The sequence below is a fragment of the Ambystoma mexicanum genome, chromosome 11 (genome assembly GCF_040938575.1).
Source record: "Ambystoma mexicanum isolate Mex_15411 chromosome 11, UKY_AmexF1_1, whole genome shotgun sequence".
In the NCBI taxonomy this organism is placed as follows: Eukaryota; Metazoa; Chordata; class Amphibia; order Caudata; family Ambystomatidae; genus Ambystoma; species Ambystoma mexicanum.
This window is the reverse complement of record NC_090934.1, coordinates 924468436-924487108: the sequence shown is the minus strand read 5'-3', so window position 1 is coordinate 924487108 and position 18673 is coordinate 924468436. Positions and strand designations below refer to the sequence as shown.

At 46.5% G+C, this 18673-nt stretch overlaps 1 protein-coding gene across 4 annotated transcripts in view; it reads left to right on the top strand.

The window, feature by feature from the left end:
* Positions 1–18673, top strand: part of TSPAN4 (tetraspanin 4) — a 3410446-nt gene that overhangs the window by 752287 nt on the left and 2639486 nt on the right. For 2 of the 4 annotated variants that reach the window (XM_069624014.1, XM_069624015.1), the window contains exon 3: positions 11821–11908. The exons of the other annotated variants lie outside the window; for them this stretch is intronic. The gene's annotated coding sequence lies outside the window, so the exon portion shown is untranslated. The remainder of the gene's footprint in view (positions 1–11820; positions 11909–18673) is intronic. 4 annotated transcript variants of the gene reach the window in all.

Sequence of the window (18673 nt, the reverse complement as noted above, 5' to 3'; positions counted from 1 at the left end):
AATCTAGCTGCCAATAGAGCATCTGCTTTATTTCCCTTCTCGTAAAATGTTGTTTAAAAAATTGAAGCTTTTGAATTATTTTTCACTCCTCTTGATAGCACATTTCCTCCCTTTTCCCCATTGCCTCCAGTATGTATTCTTCTCGCCTCCCTGCCGGTTTGTGCACTCTTCTGTCCAATTGTTTTAGCTCTTCCCTCAGCCTACTTTCAATTAGTGACCATTCTCTCTTCTTCTTCGACCCTTCCATGATCAGGAAACCACTCCAGGTAGTCTTTCCTGCCTCTCACACCATGCCTATCTCAACCTTCCCTATGTGATTTATCTTAAAATATTCCCCAATTTCCGTGCCCATCTCTGAGTGGAATACAGGGTACTTCCACAGTGAACCATTACACTTCCATTTCGATCCTCTGGGGGTCAGACCCGACCATTATTGGTCCACCGTAACCATGTCGCGGTCGAACCTGGAGATTGGAATAATCGTCAAACCCTGTGCATCTTCCCAAAGATCTCTGGAAATATAGATGTAGTCTATTCTGGTCTATGTTCTGTGTGGGGGTGAGCAGAAGGTATAACCCCTTTCCTGTGGGTGGAAGTGTTGCCATGAGTCTCTGAGCCCAAAGCCCTCCAATGATTCCTGAATCTCCCTGTACCCTGGTCTTGGTGGGTCCTGCTCACTGTTATGTAGCCTTAGTCTGTCTAACTCAAGATCAGCCCATATATTGAAGTACTCCTGTGATAAGATTTCCCTGTGCTTTCTACCAATATTTTCACAAGTGTATCTTTCAAAAATCTAAGATGCCCTGGTTTGGGGCGCAAACCATGGCGAACGTGAAGCGCACCTTCCCAATAGTGCACTATACCTACAGGGCCCTCGCCTCCACAGTGGACCAGACCTTGGTTAGTTCCATCTTGAGTGCCTTATTGACCAGAATCCCCACTCCTGCTTTTCTTAGGGAACCAGAGCCCCAGTATTCCTGGCTGATTATCCCACTTGGGATGCTTCTTTCTTCCCCCTTCGCAAATCTGGTCTCTTGTAGGTACAGAATGTCTAGTTCTGACCTCTGGGAATTCCCTTGCAACCAATGATCTTTTCGTGGGTGAATTCAATCCTTTTAGATTCAAGGTGCCCACCCAAAAGAGGTCACCACGGGTTCCCATGTCGACTGTGGCCATCACGTTATTCCTGTTTGATAGCTCATTACTTGCCAACTAGGAGGTTTATGTGTGCCAGTGTGAATTGTGCCATAAAAGGCAGTCCCATGTTGACTGTGGCCATCATGTTATTCCTGTTTGGGAGCTCATTGCTTGCCACTTAGGAGGTTTATGTGTGCCAGTGTAAATTGTGCCATAAAAGGCAGAAAATAGGGGGAGAGCCCGTACCGAGGTCTCTGTTACTCACCGAAATGGAGAATACGTAAACAGGCCGGACCTCTATTGCTGGGGAGTTGCTTGAAGGAGCTAGGGTTGGAGCCTCCTACCCAAGCCTCCTCTCTGTGAGGGAATAAGCTCTTTAAACCGATATGACCACCTGCTGAACTGTACAGACAAGGGGACCGATCGATCAAAAAAGCGGGGAGAACAGACCGTCTCAAACCCAGGCTGTAAAGGAAAGGATAACAAGTTAATAATCTGCCAATAATGAAACTGGGTTATTCCCAAGACTATTCCCCTTTAGTAGTACCTGGTTTAATCTCCCCTTAAGCCAAAGGAACCGGAGTAACCTATAAAGTAGAGAGTTCTTAGAATATGGCTAACGTATAATTCTGCAGTATGGAAAAACCAAGAGAAACTATACTTTACCCCTGATGGAAATAGGATTGACGTAAAAAGTCCTGGGAATCAACGAAAGTATAAAATAAAAAATAGGGAGGTTAGTAGGGTAGCTATCCCCGAACGGAACGAGGGTCGCACTGGTTTCGGGATGGTGCACCACAGCAAAGCGTTCAAAAGATGCACTTAGGAATGAAGTCGAATTCCACAGAATAATGGATTCCAATTAGAGTCTCCCTTACCGGAGAAGTTCCTATCTCAGAGTCCAGGAAGCAGGCAGGGGTCTGGTACACAGGCGGTCACAAAACACAGCAGAATCAGTGTCCAAGAACTCCGGAAAGCAGGCAAGGGTCTGGTACACGGGTGGTCATGAAACACAACAGAATCAGTGTCCAAGAGTTCCGGAAAGCAGGCAAGGGTCTGGTACACGGGTGGTCAGAAAACAGTTCAATCGGAGATTCAGAAGAAGGAGTCCGTGTGCAGGCAGGGTCGGTACACGGGAAACACAAGGACTTCACAATTCAAGATACAGGGAGAGCACTTCGGAAAGTATGCCGGTTGTAACTTTAAACAGAAGCAGCGTTCTGTATGCCGCGGTGGAATAAATAGCAACAAGAGGCGTATCGTTTGAAAATGAGGCTCCCCTCTCAACGCCGAGCACTACAACGTAGCAGGTTTTCTGGATGCTGTAGTTTGTGTAGAAATTTGCCATGGCAGCTGCCAGCGCGATAGGAAAGGCGCATGCCGGCGCCGTAACCCTTTATGAAGGGCGATCACTTTCCTGTCCCTTATTTTAGTGTTAACCGAAATTCCCCAATTGTTCTTGCTCATACGAGAGCAACGAGGCAGAACCCTGGAAACATGGTGCGGCCGAGGGCGAGGTGTAACAGCATCCACCCCCAAAGGCGGCGCAGACCCCCTCCGTGCATGGAAACGGCGCAAGAGAGCCGGAGAATGTATATTGCACAAGGGCTCCCAGGACCTGTCTTCGGGACCGTAACCCTTCCAATCCACCAAATAAAAGGGGCGCCCCCTACGGAGACGAAAATCCAGGATGTCCGCCACTTCGTATTCATTATCCCCATCCACCTGAATCGGAGGAGGGCGATCGGGCAGCCGAACAGAGGGTGGACAAGGCTTCAGGAGACATACGTGGAATACCGGATGTTGATTCCACGAGGAAGGTAAAGAAAGGCGTACAGCCACTGGATTAATGATCTCAATAATGGGAAAAGGACCCACGAATTTAGGTAACAACAAGCGTTTGCCAGGAATCCGCAAATTACGGGTGGACAACCAAACTTTCATGCCCACCTTGTAAGTAGGCGCCGGTTTTCTGTGACGATCAGCATTTTTCTTTGCCCTGGCCTGAGCTAGAAGCAGATGAGAGCGAACCGTACTACGGGTCGTCACCAATTCCCTTACACAGTCCCGAGCCGCCGGGTTATCAATGGGAAGCGTAGGATCAAACGGTAAAGATCGTGGATGGCAACCATATAGGGCAAAAAACGGGGAGACCCCTGAGGCGGTATGCATGGAATTGTTGTAAGCGAATTCAGCAGAGGAAAGCATCGTCAACCAGGATGCTTGGAAACGAAGGCAGAGACACCGGAGAAATTGTTCAAGGGTGGCATTTACCCTTTCGGTTTGCCCGTCCGTCTGAGGATGATAAGCAGAACTGAACCGATCGTCAATACCCAATGAAGCAGTCAAAGCCCTCCAGAAACGTGATGTAAATTGAGAACCACGATCCAAAACCAGGATGGCAGGCAATCCAAAGAACCGAAAAACGTTCTGGAGAAAAAGGGCAGCCAACACAGGGGCAGAAGGAAGACCTGTACAGGGAATGAACAACGCCATCTTGGTGAAGTAATCAATTACTACCCAGATAGTGTCAAAACCTTTCACAGGAGGTAAATCCACAATAAAGTCCATGGAAACCATGTACCATGGTTTGTGAGGCACAGGGAGAGGGCGTAACAAACCCACAGGTTTAGAGCGGGAGACCTTGCATTGGGAACATACAGAACAGGATGCCAGATAGTCAATCACATCCCTTGACATGGTAGGCCACCAGGACCAACGGCGTAATCCCTCCAGCGTCTTTTGCTGACCCGGATGGGCCGCACATAGGGAATCATGAGACCAGGCCAGAGCACGTAATCGTGCCTGTCCTGGAGGCACAAACAAGCGTCCTTGGATGTAGGGTAGGCCTTGAACCACATCAAGATTGAGTCTCTCACATTCTTCTTTATGCGCAGAGACCCAATCCGAAATCAAAGTCCGCAGGCTAGGTTGAGGAGTGCAGGCACAAACAACGTTACGAGGTAACAAGAGCGGTTTGTCAGAGGATTTGTTGTCAGAATGGAAGGCAATGCGTGACAAAGCATCTGCACAAGTATTCAATCGTGCCGGTCGATATGTGATGGTGAAATAAAACTGGGAAAAGAAAAGATGCCAGCGAGCCTGTCGTGCAGTAAGACATTTCATTGATTTAAATGCCAAAAGGCTCCGATGATCCGAAAAAACTGTGACCTGATGTCGAGCCCCCAAAAGATGGTGCCGCCATTCGGAAAAGGCGTCTTTTATGGCTAGGAGTTCCCTTTCTGTGATTGGGTAATTGCGCTCATAGGGCGTCAATTTTCTTGAGAAGAATGCAATCGGATGGGCTTCCCCCGAATCTGGACACTTTTGAGATAGAACCGCCCCAATAGCCGAGCCAGAAGCGTCGGTCTCCACCAAAAATGGGAGTAACGGATTAGGGTGCTGTAACACTGGGGCGGAAGTGAAAGCTGCCTTAAGGGTGTCAAAGGCTCTTTGTGCCTCCTGGTCCCATTGATAGGATTTTTTAGAGCTGGTCAAAGCCGTCAACGGCGCTGATATAGAAGAAAAAGAACGGATGAAGCGCCTATAGAAGTTCGAGAACCCCAGAAAGGATTGCAAGGCTTTAATCGACGTAGGAACAGGCCAATCCAATACAGCCCTGACTTTAGAGCGACTCATTCTTATACCCCTACTAGTCAGGTCGTAACCAAGAAACTCCACTTCAGTGGAGTTGAAGACACATTTTTCAGCTTTGACGAATAGGTGATTTTCCCTCAACCGTTGCAAGACAATTTGCACGTGCCTCGTGTGCTCCTCACTGGAGGGTGAATATATGAGGATATCGTCCAAATATACTACAACAAACTGATCCAAACAATCATGGAAAATATCATTCATGAATGCCTGGAAGGTGGCCGGGGCATTGCAGAGACCAAACGGCATCACCAGATATTCATACAGTCCGTAGCGTGTTTTGAATGCGGTCTTCCACTCGTCCCCTTTTCGCATTCGAACGAGATTATACGCACCCCTAAGATCCAGCTTGGTAAAGACTACAGAAGAACCGAGCTGATCTAAGAGCACTGAAATGAGCGGGAGGGGATATTGATTTTTTACCGTCACTGCGTTTAATGCCCGATAATCAATACAGGGGCGGAGGTCGCCCTCCTTTTTTGGAACGAAAAAGAGCGGAGAAGCCGCAGGGGACCTGGAAGGTCTAATGAACCCAGTGGCCAAGGCCTTGTCAATATACTCCTTTAATACTTTATCTTCTGGAACCGTGAGGGAATAGACCCTACCAGCCGGGACCTTAGCACCTGGCAGTAAATCGATTGGGCAGTCGTAAGGCCTATGAGGTGGCAACTGGTCTGCCCCTCCCTTGTCAAACACATCACTGAAAGACTTGTATTCAGGAGGGATTTCGGTTTCGGGATATTTAGTGATGGCTCCAATCATGGACATAGATGCTACCAAGGCTTGACAAGAAGACTCAGAGGACACACTAGTGTCCAGGAAACACTTTTCGTTACACTCAGTGGAAGGAAACTGCACCGTTTTTCTTGTCCAGTCGATGGCTGGATTATGATGTTGCAACCAAGGGATGCCCAAGATGACCTGGAATTGAGGGGCTTTAATGAGATCGAAGGAGATCGACTCAGCATGTCCTTCCCTGGTTTGCATATGAATTAAGGAGGTATTTTATGTGACTAGGCCAGAGACCAAGGATGTACCGTCCACAGCGTGAACAGCCTCGGGTTGGGCTTTAGAGACAACCGAAACGTTCTTACTTGTGGCGTAATCGTAATCCATATAATTCCCGGTGGCCCCGGAATCAATGATCGCCAATGAAGAAAAGGTACCATCTTCAGTGGTAAATACCACAGGAAGGCTAACAGGAACAGAAACAGCACCATGAGAGTCCAAGGAAAGCACCCCCGGCGTAGGGACCCTGTCTATCGCCGGGTTCTGGCGTTTCCCGGTTTTTTGACAGGTCTCTTAGGGCAATCCTTCAAGAGGTGTTCAGCAGATCCGCAATACATGCATAAATTATGCGTTCTGCGATAATCCCGTTGTGCAGAAGTCAAAGGACCTCTTACTGCCCCGATCTGCATAGGTTCTGGAAGCGAGGTAGAGGGAGAAGACTGTTCCACCTGCAGAGTAACAGGGGTTGGTGACTTGCGTTCACCCCTTCTTTCGGTTCTTCTAGCATCTATTTGGAATACCAGGTCTAATAGTTCACCAAAAGTGGTTGGAACCACTGGTACTGTAGCCAAAACGTCCTTTAACTCATCTGACAACCCTTTGTAAAACACGGCTGATTTTTTCTCCTCCGGCCAATCAGTTTCAGCTGCCAACTGATTGAATTTAGTAAGGTATGTAAACAAAGAGGATGTACCTTGATGCAGATTGAGGAACTCCAGGTCAGTAGCCTGGGATTTATAGCGGGTGTCAAATACTCTGTTCATGGCCGTGATGAGAGCATCACAATCATAAAGGACGTAACTATTAGATTCCAGTAACGGATTAGCCCAAGCGGCTGCGGTACCCCCAAGATGAGAGAGAACAAAAGCTGCCTTCGTTGTAGAATTAGGGAAAGCAGTAGGCCTACAGAGAAAATGTAATTTGCACTGGTTGATAAACGTGCGATAATGTTTAGGATCCCCAGAGAATCGTTCTGGGGGGGCCAGTGGGAATTGAGTAGCCATAAGCACTGGGGTAGTCATAAAGCCAGAGGCAGAGGGTATGGGACCGGTTGAACCTGATGCCGTAGCAGCAGACGTATCCACCCCCAGGGTGTGGGGGCTTGGGAAACTCTGCAAATTGTCGATCCTTTGATGGAGAGCACTATGGGCGGTTGTCATATCAGAACGAAGTTCAGATACCAAGCGAACCAAGGTGGTTAAAGGATCAACTTCTTCCATGGCTTCTGTTTCTGTTACTCACCGAAATGGAGAATACGTAAACAGGCCGGACCTCTATTGCTGGGGAGTTGCTTGAAGGTGCTAGGGTTGGAGCCTCCTACCCAAGCCTCCTCTCTGTGAGGGAATAAGCTCTTTAAACCGATATGACCACCTGCTGAACTGTACAGACAAGGGGACCGATCGATCAAAAAAGCGGGGAGAACAGACCGTCTCAAACCCAGGCTGTAAAGGAAAGGATAACAAGTTAATAATCTGCCAATAATGAAACTGGGTTATTCCCAAGACTATTCCCCTTTAGTAGTACCTGGTTTAATCTCCCCTTAAGCCAAAGGAACCGGAGTAACCTATAAAGTAGAGAGTTCTTAGAATATGGCTAACGTATAATTCTGCAGTATGGAAAAACCAAGAGAAACTATACTTTACCCCTGATGGAAATAGGATTGACGTAAAAAGTCCTGGGAATCAACGAAAGTATAAAATAAAAAATAGGGAGGTTAGTAGGGTAGCTATCCCCGAACGGAACGAGGGTCGCACTGGTTTCGGGATGGTGCACCACAGCAAAGCGTTCAAAAGATGCACTTAGGAATGAAGTCGAATGCCACAGAATAATGGATTCCAATTAGAGTCTTCCTTACCGGAGAAGTTCCTATCTCAGAGTCCAGGAAGCAGGCAGGGGTCTGGTACACAGGCGGTCACAAAACACAGCAGAATCAGTGTCCAAGAATTCCGGAAAGCAGGCAAGGGTCTGGTACACGGGTGGTCATGAAACACAACAGAATCAGTGTCCAAGAGTTCCGGAAAGCAGGCAAGGGTCTGGTACACGGGTGGTCAGAAAACAGTTCAATCGGAGATTCAGAAGAAGGAGTCCGTGTGCAGGCAGGGTCGGTACACGGGAAAAACAAGGACTTCACAATTCAAGATACAGGGAGAGCACTTCGGAAAGTATGCCGGTTGTAACTTTAAACAGAAGCAGCGTTCTGTATGCCGCGGTGGAATAAATAGCAACAAGAGGCGTATCGTTTGAAAATGAGGCTCCCCTCTCAACGCCGAGCACTACAACGTAGCAGGTTTTCTGGATGCTGTAGTTCGTGTAGAAATTTGCCATGGCAGCTGCCAGCGCGATAGGAAAGGCGCATGCCGGCGCCGTAACCCTTTATGAAGGGCGATCACTTTCCTGTCCCTTATTTTAGTGTTAACCGAAATTCCCCAATTGTTCTTGCTCATACGAGAGCAACGAGGCAGAACCCTGGAAACATGGCGCGGCCGAGGGCGAGGTGTAACAGTCTCCTACCATCCCCTCTCTCCCACCCCCCTCAAGCATCCCTTCCATCTACCCCTCGGGCATACGATCTGCCCTGGTTAAAGCCACCAGGTTGAAACCGAACCACCTAAGGCACCCATTCAGTCAGACCCCTTTCTCTTCAAACCACTTGATCTAGAGCCCCAACTACTCGCCCTCCCTAACAATTTCGGAAAAAAGAACAGATGCAATACCCTGAGTTTCTCGTTTCCCCAAACACACCGTTCACAGGATACCCGCCTGAGTGGATGTCAAATAAACTCCAACTGAGAGTACCCAACATGGGTGTCTCCTAATTTTGATCTCCCTCCTGCAAGTGATGCTTGTAGAGACGTGGCCCAAAGGTTGGTCAAGTCCCCACCCCCGGTGGGGTGTTCCACTTCCTGAACTTCCGGTAGTCCAGAATACGTCTCCTTCTTGAGCCCTTCATCTGCCACTGTGCCTCCACCACTGCCCCTTCCCTGGAGATGTGTTTAGAGTCTGCATCTCCTGTGAGCTCTCTAGTGATCCTGTGTATGGCCTCCTCCGTGATCAGTCTGTATTTGTACCCATCAATTTGAAAAGTGACGGAGAACAGGAAACCCCACCTGTATCTGACCCCTTTCTCATTTAATTGCTTGGTGAGGGGTGAGCAAAGCCTTCTCTTGGTTATGAAAGCGGGCGAGGACTGACCTGGGACCTCCGGCTCTGCCTCCTACCCTGTGGGTCCACTGAATCTTTGCCTCATCTATTGTGCCATTGTCAAAGATGAGTTTTGTGATTTTGTACAGGGTTCTCTTCAAGTCTTTCTCAGTCTCTCCCTCTTTGTCCGGGATCCCAAACATTTGAGGTTGTTGCTCTTTTCAGGTCATAAATTTTGAGCATCATCTCCTCTTCTCTCTTCTACATCTCTGCAAGATGGACATTTATTTGTGTCTCCAAAGTGTCATGGGAGGACTGGTTGTGCGCCACCTCCTCTAATCTTTCTTCCATCTTGTGGATCCTTTGGGTCATTTTATCGACCCTGCCGCGAATGTCTGCCCTCACATTCCTAATCTCTTCGATTAGTGCCATTACATCTTTTTTGGTTGCGGCTGATTTCTCCTCGACCAGACTGTCTGACTAGTCCCCCTTCGGTTGTTCTTGGGGTGTATTCAAAGTTGGACAATTTGAATCTTACGTCCATGTGACACCTCTCTCTCCAGCATGTGCACTTGAGTGTAGGTAGCATCCCTGCTGGTGCTAACTGGTGACTATCCACCTGTGGCGAGGGGACTGTCTGGGCGTTGGTGGTCTCTGAGTCCTTGTTGTGAGTTTGGTCTCTGGTTTCCTCTTAGGCTTGTCAACCTGGGCAGACCCCCTAATATCCCTTTGCCCAGGGCAGGCTGTGACTTCAGTTTGTGGGTTGTAGGCTAGCTATGAATGACATCGAACTAACTCTATGGTATTTTATATCACTTTGCTTTCGCTCCTTGCCATGACCATGTAATGTTCCTTTTTCCATTCTGTAGAAGTCGTTACCATATTTGCTGAATGTGCTATTGTATGACTATGCTTTTGTCTCTGTATTTATTTATGCATGTAACTGTAACCAACAAAGCTACATGTAATGTGCCTAGATACCTTAGGGTGTAGTGCGCTTTATAAATAAATAAACAAACAAACAAACAAACAAACAAACAAACAAACAAACACGGGCCTCAACCCACAGGTGCACCTTGGTAGAAACATCACTTGGGCTTTATTGAGAATAAGATCAGTGTTGATGGCTTGGGTCTTGCTGCCATTATCTATGATTGGGCGTGTTGCACTAAGCAGGATGGTGGTTCGCTCATGACTCCTTTACACATTTGCAGGCCTTTCACCCTGCGTCTATGCACCGGTGGTGGATTTGAAAGAACTGGATAGTTTGCTGGTGAAGCCCTTCTGGTGGCATGGCAGATACAGGATGGGGGGTCTATGTTCACCAGACCTTCAATCATACTTTTCTTCTTCCCAACCACAATTGTTTTCTCAGTAGTTTGCTGAGGGGTACAACTCTGAAAGCATCTGCTGTGCAATGAAGGTGCACCTCTAGAGTTGAACTTTTTTCTATGCAGTTTAAGCTTGTAGGGGTGCATTAACATCAATGGAAAATGCAAAATCCTTGCGTAAGGATTTTATGCAGTCCACTGACACGAGGGGTTATTTTCATTCATGTGTATGGCGGAGAGGAGTGGTGGAACACAACCTCCTCTCCACCTGAGTTCCTAACACTGATTATGACACTAAATAACCACAAATAATACAAAATGTGCACTTAATGGGCAAAGCCCAAGGGAAAAAATACCAAGCGGGAAAAACCCCAAGTTCATAGGGTGTGTGGGAATTTAGCTGATGTACAGAAGCCGGTGATCAGCTGTGCAGGGGATTCCACTCGACGGTGTTCTGCCAAAAAAAGCAGGCGATAACAGAAAAGAAGTCAGAGCTGACCGAAGGTGCGGCAAGCACTGCAGGATGAAGACCAGCTGAGCAGGGAGTTCCACAGGACCTACTGCAAGAGGAGCACAGGAATATTGATGGAAAGGAGGCCAAAAGACTGCGAGGGATGACAGCGTAGAGTAGAAAAGGTTACAGGAAAGCGATCAGAAACGGAGAAGCCAGGAGGGAAGGGAAGCCAAGGTAGGAGTGAAGGCAGTGAGCAGGGAACAGACTGGCAATAGTGCTGTAAGGAAAACAAAAGTACTAAAGAGCCAGAGGGAAACATTGCGTATGGCTTAGCAAAGCAAAGCGACGCGGGGGGCTACCGCCAGGATGTCATGAACACAGTCTGATGGAGGGACTCATCCAGCGAAGCAGCATGGCTCGTGGCGGCCATCTTGGGAAAAACTAGAACACTGCTCACGTTACCAGGAAGCGCAAAAACAGAGCGCCATCTTAAGTGTGAGAAAAGCCTGCTAGGATGTCTTCTTCTCCATTACTGCCAAAGGGACAAGGAATTGGTAGGAGTCCTGCCAACGCGGGCCAACAGCTCCGCTCTGTGGGCACCCTGGCTGCACCAGGCAAACAGCCCAGGGTTGACATTTTACACCAGGCTGCCGCTGGCATATGCGACCTGGCTCGCTGATTCCTTGGACTCCAGAGGGCTGCTCAAGGCTGTGGGCCCCCATGGAGCTTTTCAGTGAACTTCATACTCCCTCTCTATTCCGCCAACAGACTTTTTAAAAAGTATTTTCCCCAAGGCGGGCCAGTCCTGTCCAGATTACAACACTATATGACATACACATCAAATAAAGTATTTTTCCTACCTCTGGGCTCTGTGTCTGTATGTATCTCTTTTCTTTCTCTCGTGTTTTGAACCATGCAACCCACCAAGCAGGGCGCAAATTGGGCCAGGGGTTACAAAATGGTATTGCTCTAGTTACAACGTACACTATGTTACGACTGAACTGTTAAAAGACGCCGGTTCTGTGACTTATGTTTGTAATTTGGCTTTCTTTGGTGGTGGAGCTTGATTAGCAATGTATGCTCTTTTTCCTTCAGATATCTTCAAGTGCGCATGTGCAGTGTTACACGAAGAAGCTGCGCAATTAATAAAGAGGACATATTTTACATGCATTGGACTCTCTAGGTAAGGAAAAGGAAGTCCTCATTTTCTTTAGTTCGTTGTTCCTGAATGATTCTCATGTATTCGCACTGCTTGGTAGGGCGGAAATCGCAGAGCTGGAGAATTCGCCTATTAAGCCATAAACACGGTCACCTCAGCCCGTCAGAAACACAGCATATTCTGGAGGATATTTGTAACAATTCAAATTCCAATATTGCCGTTGGCACCACTTACATTTGCATATTACTTAGTTTTCATGTGTAATTAAAGTAGACATGTGTTCATCTGAGGAGGTGACAGGGCTCACAGAACGGCAGCCATTTTAGTCACGCTGCAGACAGTCTATAATGCTGCACCTTCTCAGCCGTACCAAATGGAGTGTTACATTAAAACTGAATTTCGAAGCTGACGCTTCATTGCAAACTCTTTATTATTAAATTGTCACATCAGACATCATTTACCTAATAAATGCTCACTGTTTTCAAAAGCATTGTTTAACGATGTATAAATACAATGGGTTGGAGACAAAAATGAATGAAAGAAGACACTTGTCTAGTTTCTAACTTTTAAAGACATTAACAAGATTAAAAAGCTGAATTGTATGCAGGTCCAAGATTTGCAAAATGAATGTGTCCATCTACTGCCCTGCCACATACAGACGGAGGGACCGTTTAGCTTAAGCTCTTAGGGCCTTGTACCTTATCCACATGCTGTTCGAGGCACTAGGCAGATTTCTTGATTGGGCAAATTACATGGGCTTTTTGACCCAACGAATGCCTGAAAAAAGCCATTCATTCACCAACAGACATTGCCCAGGACTGCTATCAGCATATCCTCTGCATGCAAAGGAGGGCGATGTCTTTCCATTCTCACCCACCCCCACGTGCCACTGTATCTCGGGGAAAACGTCCATGCCTCCCAGAGCCCCTAGCACTTAGAGAAACGAGAGGAGCTCCTAACTAGTCTCCTCCCCTTATCTACCACCCCCTGGTTCTTGTTGCACACTGTGTACTATGTATCTATCTGGCAGAGAGAGACGGGGAGGAAGGGAGAGAGAACGAGACAGAGAGAGAGAGAGAGCCTGATAATGGGAGTTGTCTGCAAAGTGCAATGAGAGATGGAGGGAGGGGAGCGCTGTGAGGGGTTGAAAAGGCAGATTGGAAAGATAGGCCGCAACTGCGGTTCTCTTTGGCACTACTTTTGAGCCAGCTTTCTATTTGGAAGTGTTATATTCAGCCTGAATGTAGCTATAACAATCAGAGACATTGGGCCTCATTCCGAGTTCGGAGGTAACCATGCCGCTATTTGCGGCATGGCTGCCTCCGAACTCGTCCAAATTCCTGCCTGGTGAATGGAGTAATTACCGGTCCATTACGAGGTCGGAGGAACCGGTAATTCCCCATTCACCAGGGCAATTCCCCATTCCCATTTGAGCCCCCATAGGGCTCAATGGGAAGGGGGAAGGCGGCAATAACGGTACCGTAAATTACGGTACCGTTATTGACCCCGGAGTCCCTTTGCGGGTCCGGTCCTTAATGCCTGCTAAAAGCAGGCGTTAAGGAAGGACCCGCAAAGGGAACTCGTAGTAGGGCGGTAAGGGTTTAACGGCACCGGTCTCGTTACCGGTGACCGTTTACCCTTACCGCCCTACTCGGAATGAGGCCCATTGGGCCTCATTACGAGGTTGGAGGTAAGGGGTTACCGGCACCGGTAAGGATGCCGGTGCCGGTAACTCCTTACCTCCGTATCCCGAGGTCACAAAATGTAGTGGCAGTGGTGCATGTGCCCACCTTACTCTTGTCTTGATTGGCGTGTGTTTGGATTGGGGCAGATAAAGGTATGGGGGGGCAGCAGGTGGGCATATGAATCTTAGGGGACCATAATTTCTGGAAAAGGCAGTTATCGGGGTGTCCCCTCTGGAAAAAGAAAACCTAAATGGGGTTCATCAAATTTTGATCCGTGAAATACACTCATAGGAAAAATCAGTGGTAAAAAATGCAAAAACGGTTGGCAAGGAGCCCCTCCCATTCATGGAAAAGAGAACATGCCCGAGGGCTGTCACATATGGGAGGCAGAAGAGCACAGGGATCAGCAACCCTAGAGAAACATGCACTCTGAGACAACACTTGTAGTAACATAACCCCCATTTCTCTTTGCACCTTAGGGTCTTTTAGCCCTCACGGGACATTTGGCTCTCTCAGCACTTTGGGGTGTTTCTGCATCTCCCTCAGAACCCTCGGGTATTCCAGCCCTCTCAAGTCCTTGCCGCACCCAAAGATTCTTGGGCCGCCTCAACCCTCTCCCTTTAGTTGGTCTCAGCCAGTGATGGTTAACATTTTCTTTGCAGTTTCTCCTTCCTCTGGTGCTACCTTCTGCCTCTGCATTGTTACACTCGCCTACTGAGGTCTGGGTTGCATTTTATAGTCCTTCTTACAGTACAACAAACGGAATTGGACTGCTGCCTCTAAACTTCTTTTTTACAGCTTTGATGTGTCTGAGGTTTAAATGAGGATCCACAAATCAGTCGTGCCTTCTGCGTGTGTGTCCAGTCTTTAAATGGCCTGGTGGACATTTTGATGTCAGACTGAAGTTCCGGCATGGGGATGTGGCTTCATGTTGGCTAGGTATCCGGCACAGATGGCTCCGGTGTTTCTGGTGCTGCAGGCAGCTCCTTCAGCTCCAGTAACTTTGGCGTAATGTTCCTCATTGATGATTCAGTTTCCCGTTGGAAAGTGCACCTGAGCATAGCAAAAGTGCACTACTTTCCACTTTAAAGGCATGCATGTAAATCTCAGCAGACTCTGACAATTCATTGTCATCATTGCAAGGCATATTCTGATCTTTCACCCAATGGTTGAATGATAATAACACTCACCTCATAAAATAATAGGTGGTTGGATACAGTGATGGGTACTTTGAACCCTTGGAATGGCCTGTGGACTGTGACAAATTCAGACATCAGACCCTTTCATCAGGCCTGGAGGGCTCATTGCTGCTAAAGGAAGTTAGCCTACCAGGGCATTAGAAAAACCTTTCACACATGTTTTAAGAAAAGAAAAAAATCACAAAATCTTCACACAAATACAAACAAAAAACTATTATGTAACAATTATGCATTGAATTCTAAAAATGTCCTTCAACTTGATTAGAAAAAATCTAAAAGCATGCATGAGTCATCATACAAGGCAGGCACATTCCAATAGTGTTACTAATGATACTTCAATTCCAACATTTCATATCATTTGTTCAACAATCAATGCTCTCCTGCAGCTCATTTCCTACTGCTGACCAACAACACCGAACACCCTACATCCAGAACTGGCTCTCTGCTGTGAACCTCAAGGGCTTCACACCCCAGCCTGCCCCCTCGGGCAAGTCTCAACATCGAGAGAAACTCACTTTCAATCAGCATATAGCAAGGAAGAGACAAACAGTTTGGTTCCAGCTTTCTCTCATGTGGAAAATCAAGCCAGAAAACAACTTCCGATTCGCTGTCAAAGCTTTGGTTCTCTCTAACCTGGATGGTGGCAATGCCCTTTTAGAAGGTGTTCCCGCAACTACTCTGGCACGCTTGAAATGTGTCCTGCATTACATTACTCTGCAAATTCAAACACATCGCCCCGAGCCTCATCAAACTGCACTGGCTCCCACTGCAAGCCCAGATCTTCAGATCCTGTTGCATCATCTACAAGGGTGTCACTTTGAAGACCCCAACCTACCTCATTGAGAAGATTAGCTTCTCCTGAGGCATTCAATCCACCATAAGTAAGGAAATGTGCAGACTTGAATTATGACAGTGCAAGAAGGAAAGAACCAGAAGACAGGCCTTCTCTGTCTACACTCCAAGACTCTGGAACCTCTTACCCATCAACATCAGACTTGCCCCATCACTTCTACAGTTCAGGAAAGAGCTCAAGACCTTCCTCTTCAAGGAATGGCTCCTCCTTAACACCTCGGTCCACAGACTGGACTTTCACCCTACCTGAGGCTCAGTGATCCACTCCCCACTGTCTCCCCCCGGTTGCTTGTAGATCTCTTGGAGCCAATTGCCCACCCTCGCCCTTTGCTGTTAGCGCCCAACTCCTTTTCTCTTTGCTTCCTCACTGTGTTCTTCCCCAGATGATTGTAAAGTGCTCTTGCTGCACGAAGCTAGGTCCACGCTCAATAAATACCCTAATAATAATAATAATAATAATAATAATAATAACAAAATAATCTACACAAGGTTAAAATCAAGGATGTAGGTTGGCCCACCATAAATCGTGCCCACAGCTGTTCTGCTACCAATTCCGAATAAGTTAACGTGAATTTTGTGAAATGTGAAGTGTGTAACTCCAAGGTCTCCTTACATTCTGTAACCAAATGTTGCAATGACTCCTGCAATGTTTTTGTTTTTGCATGGTCTACAGAAACATGTTGTGAGTTGGAGCTAGATTAAATTTGAATCTCATGTATAGTTCTGTTATGCATCGTCTTTCACAACGTTGGTCATTAAGGCAACATTGGAAACAGCGTCATTCCATGTGCCTAAATCATATCCCATACAAAGATGGCCGCTGCCTTTGCCATGGGTCGGAATCCCTACGTCGTTATGATAACACTGATGTGCTGAACTCCAACTAGGAAGACGGAGTAAAAGTAGACAGAAACAAGTCTCCCTGCGTAGCAACGACTTTGTAAATCTACTATTTCCTGGATGCTCTATTCCTGTTCTGTTATTTGTGCAAATCCTCTGTTGCTTGATTCTTGCCTAACCTACTGTTGCTCTTCATCCTACTCTATACCGGTAGCTGACTTTCCGACTTCTTGACTCTCCTCAGTTCTGTTCTATTCACCAACTGTTCTGCTTCCTGGGCTTCTCAGATTCTGCTGGAAATATTATGTTCTGCCATTGCCATACTATATACTGCTGCACTGGAACTCATCATCATTCTTCAGTATCCACGGGGTTGCAGCCTCCGTGTTTCTCTCACGATAGGCTCTGCGTGTGTTTTGGTTTGTGCTACACACTTCAAAAGTACCTGTCATCTAAGGAAGAAAAAGGTAAGTGAATCCAATTGTGCGCGTGTGATAAGTTCACGAAAATGTGCAAGCTGGAAACCTGATCAAATACTCAAACATCACCGTTTTCGGACGTTCAGTTAAGAGTAGTCATTTCAATAAAGAGTATTTGCTCAGTGTCTCCATTGGATTTGCTGATATGCTCGGACAGAATGTTATCAATAGCATTATCAAAATTATTCAGTTCTGGCATTTCCCTAATTTGCCAAATAGTTCTTAGATCATCGAATAGGGACTTTTTGACTGGATCAATGATTTAGATTTTTAAATGCAATTGAAGCCATTGCCAGATCCATGTCGTTTCTATAGAAATGAACCCGAGTTCAAATCTAATAGCGCTTCTTTGCACTGACATCGGGCAACCTAATACCTTCCTGCACGTTATTGCTTCACATGTCTTCAGCAAAGGCCCCACATTCTCGTTTTCAAAGTCAATGCTATATAGCAAAATAGGGACTATTTTCATGTTGTAATATTTGATTAGCGGAAGAAGGGTGAATTAGCAGAATTTGAAACATATCTGCTTCAATTGGCTTTTTAAAGGTTTAATTTTCTCTTGCTTGATTTCTTTTGAGAATACGTACTGGAGAAAGAGAAGCCAAGATATGTTAATTCCTCCACTAGCTCCATCCTTTCTTTTTCCAATCCACCAAGAATACTTTTTCAGCCCTTTTTTCTTTGAAAATATTAGAATCTTAGATTACTGTAAATTTATTGTAAAATAGTTTCTTTCTGCATAATCCGAAAATGCTGTTAATTTCCTTTGCAAACCTATTTGGGTCTGATCAAAGAAAATGAAGTAATCTGTGTAGGGAAGCTATTTCAGATGTACATGTGCCAAATTGAGGGTGAATTAAGTAACATTTGAGCACAGGTATTGTAAGTCTTCCATATATAGATTTAAGAGTAGGGCTGCTAACACGCAGCCCTACCTCAGACCTGTGTTAGTTTGCACTTCCTCCGATGGGATCCCCTCAGCAGACAGCCTTATGCAAATTTAGTGTCTGCGTGTAGGCTCATTATAAGCTTCGGTAAGCCTTCGGAGAATAATATGGTATATCTTTCCACCGTAAAAGATTTCTATTGACACCATCAAAAGCCTATGATTGGTCAATACTGGCCATCTACACAAATTCCCCCGATAGAGGCACCACTGAGAAGGAGGAAGAGAACCTAAAGGGACACCAAAACGTAGTGGTTGCAGGGAAAGGAAACAGTTTTAAGGACGGGCACGAACCCGGCAATAGCAAACTTACATTTGGGGAAGTGGTGGGAGAGTTTGGAAGAAGGTGAAAGAAATACTCACAAATTGCAGGAGGGATTCGCAAATCTACTGGCCAGACTAGAAAAGGGGGGCAGAGAAAAGCAGGACTACACTCAAAGACCATTCACCTCCCATAGGAACAGGCAGTGAGACACAGTGCTGAACAATAAAAAGTGTGAAGTTTACAATGGGCTGAAAACCTTCAGCAAAAGTCAGGAGACCTCTAGGACAGAAAAGAGTGAAAGGAAAAGGGTGCAGAGAAATATATATAAATATGGTGGCTGAAAAATCACAAACTGCAGAAATACATAAGGGGAAACTAAACGGATCCTAAACAATAAGGCTGATAGCCAGCTAAAACACCAGGCATGCTGTGTGGCAGAAGAAACGTTGGTGGCTTTCTTCACAAATAAATTTGAGAAGAACGCAGACTCACTGACCCCTGGCAAGGTTGATAAGGGAAA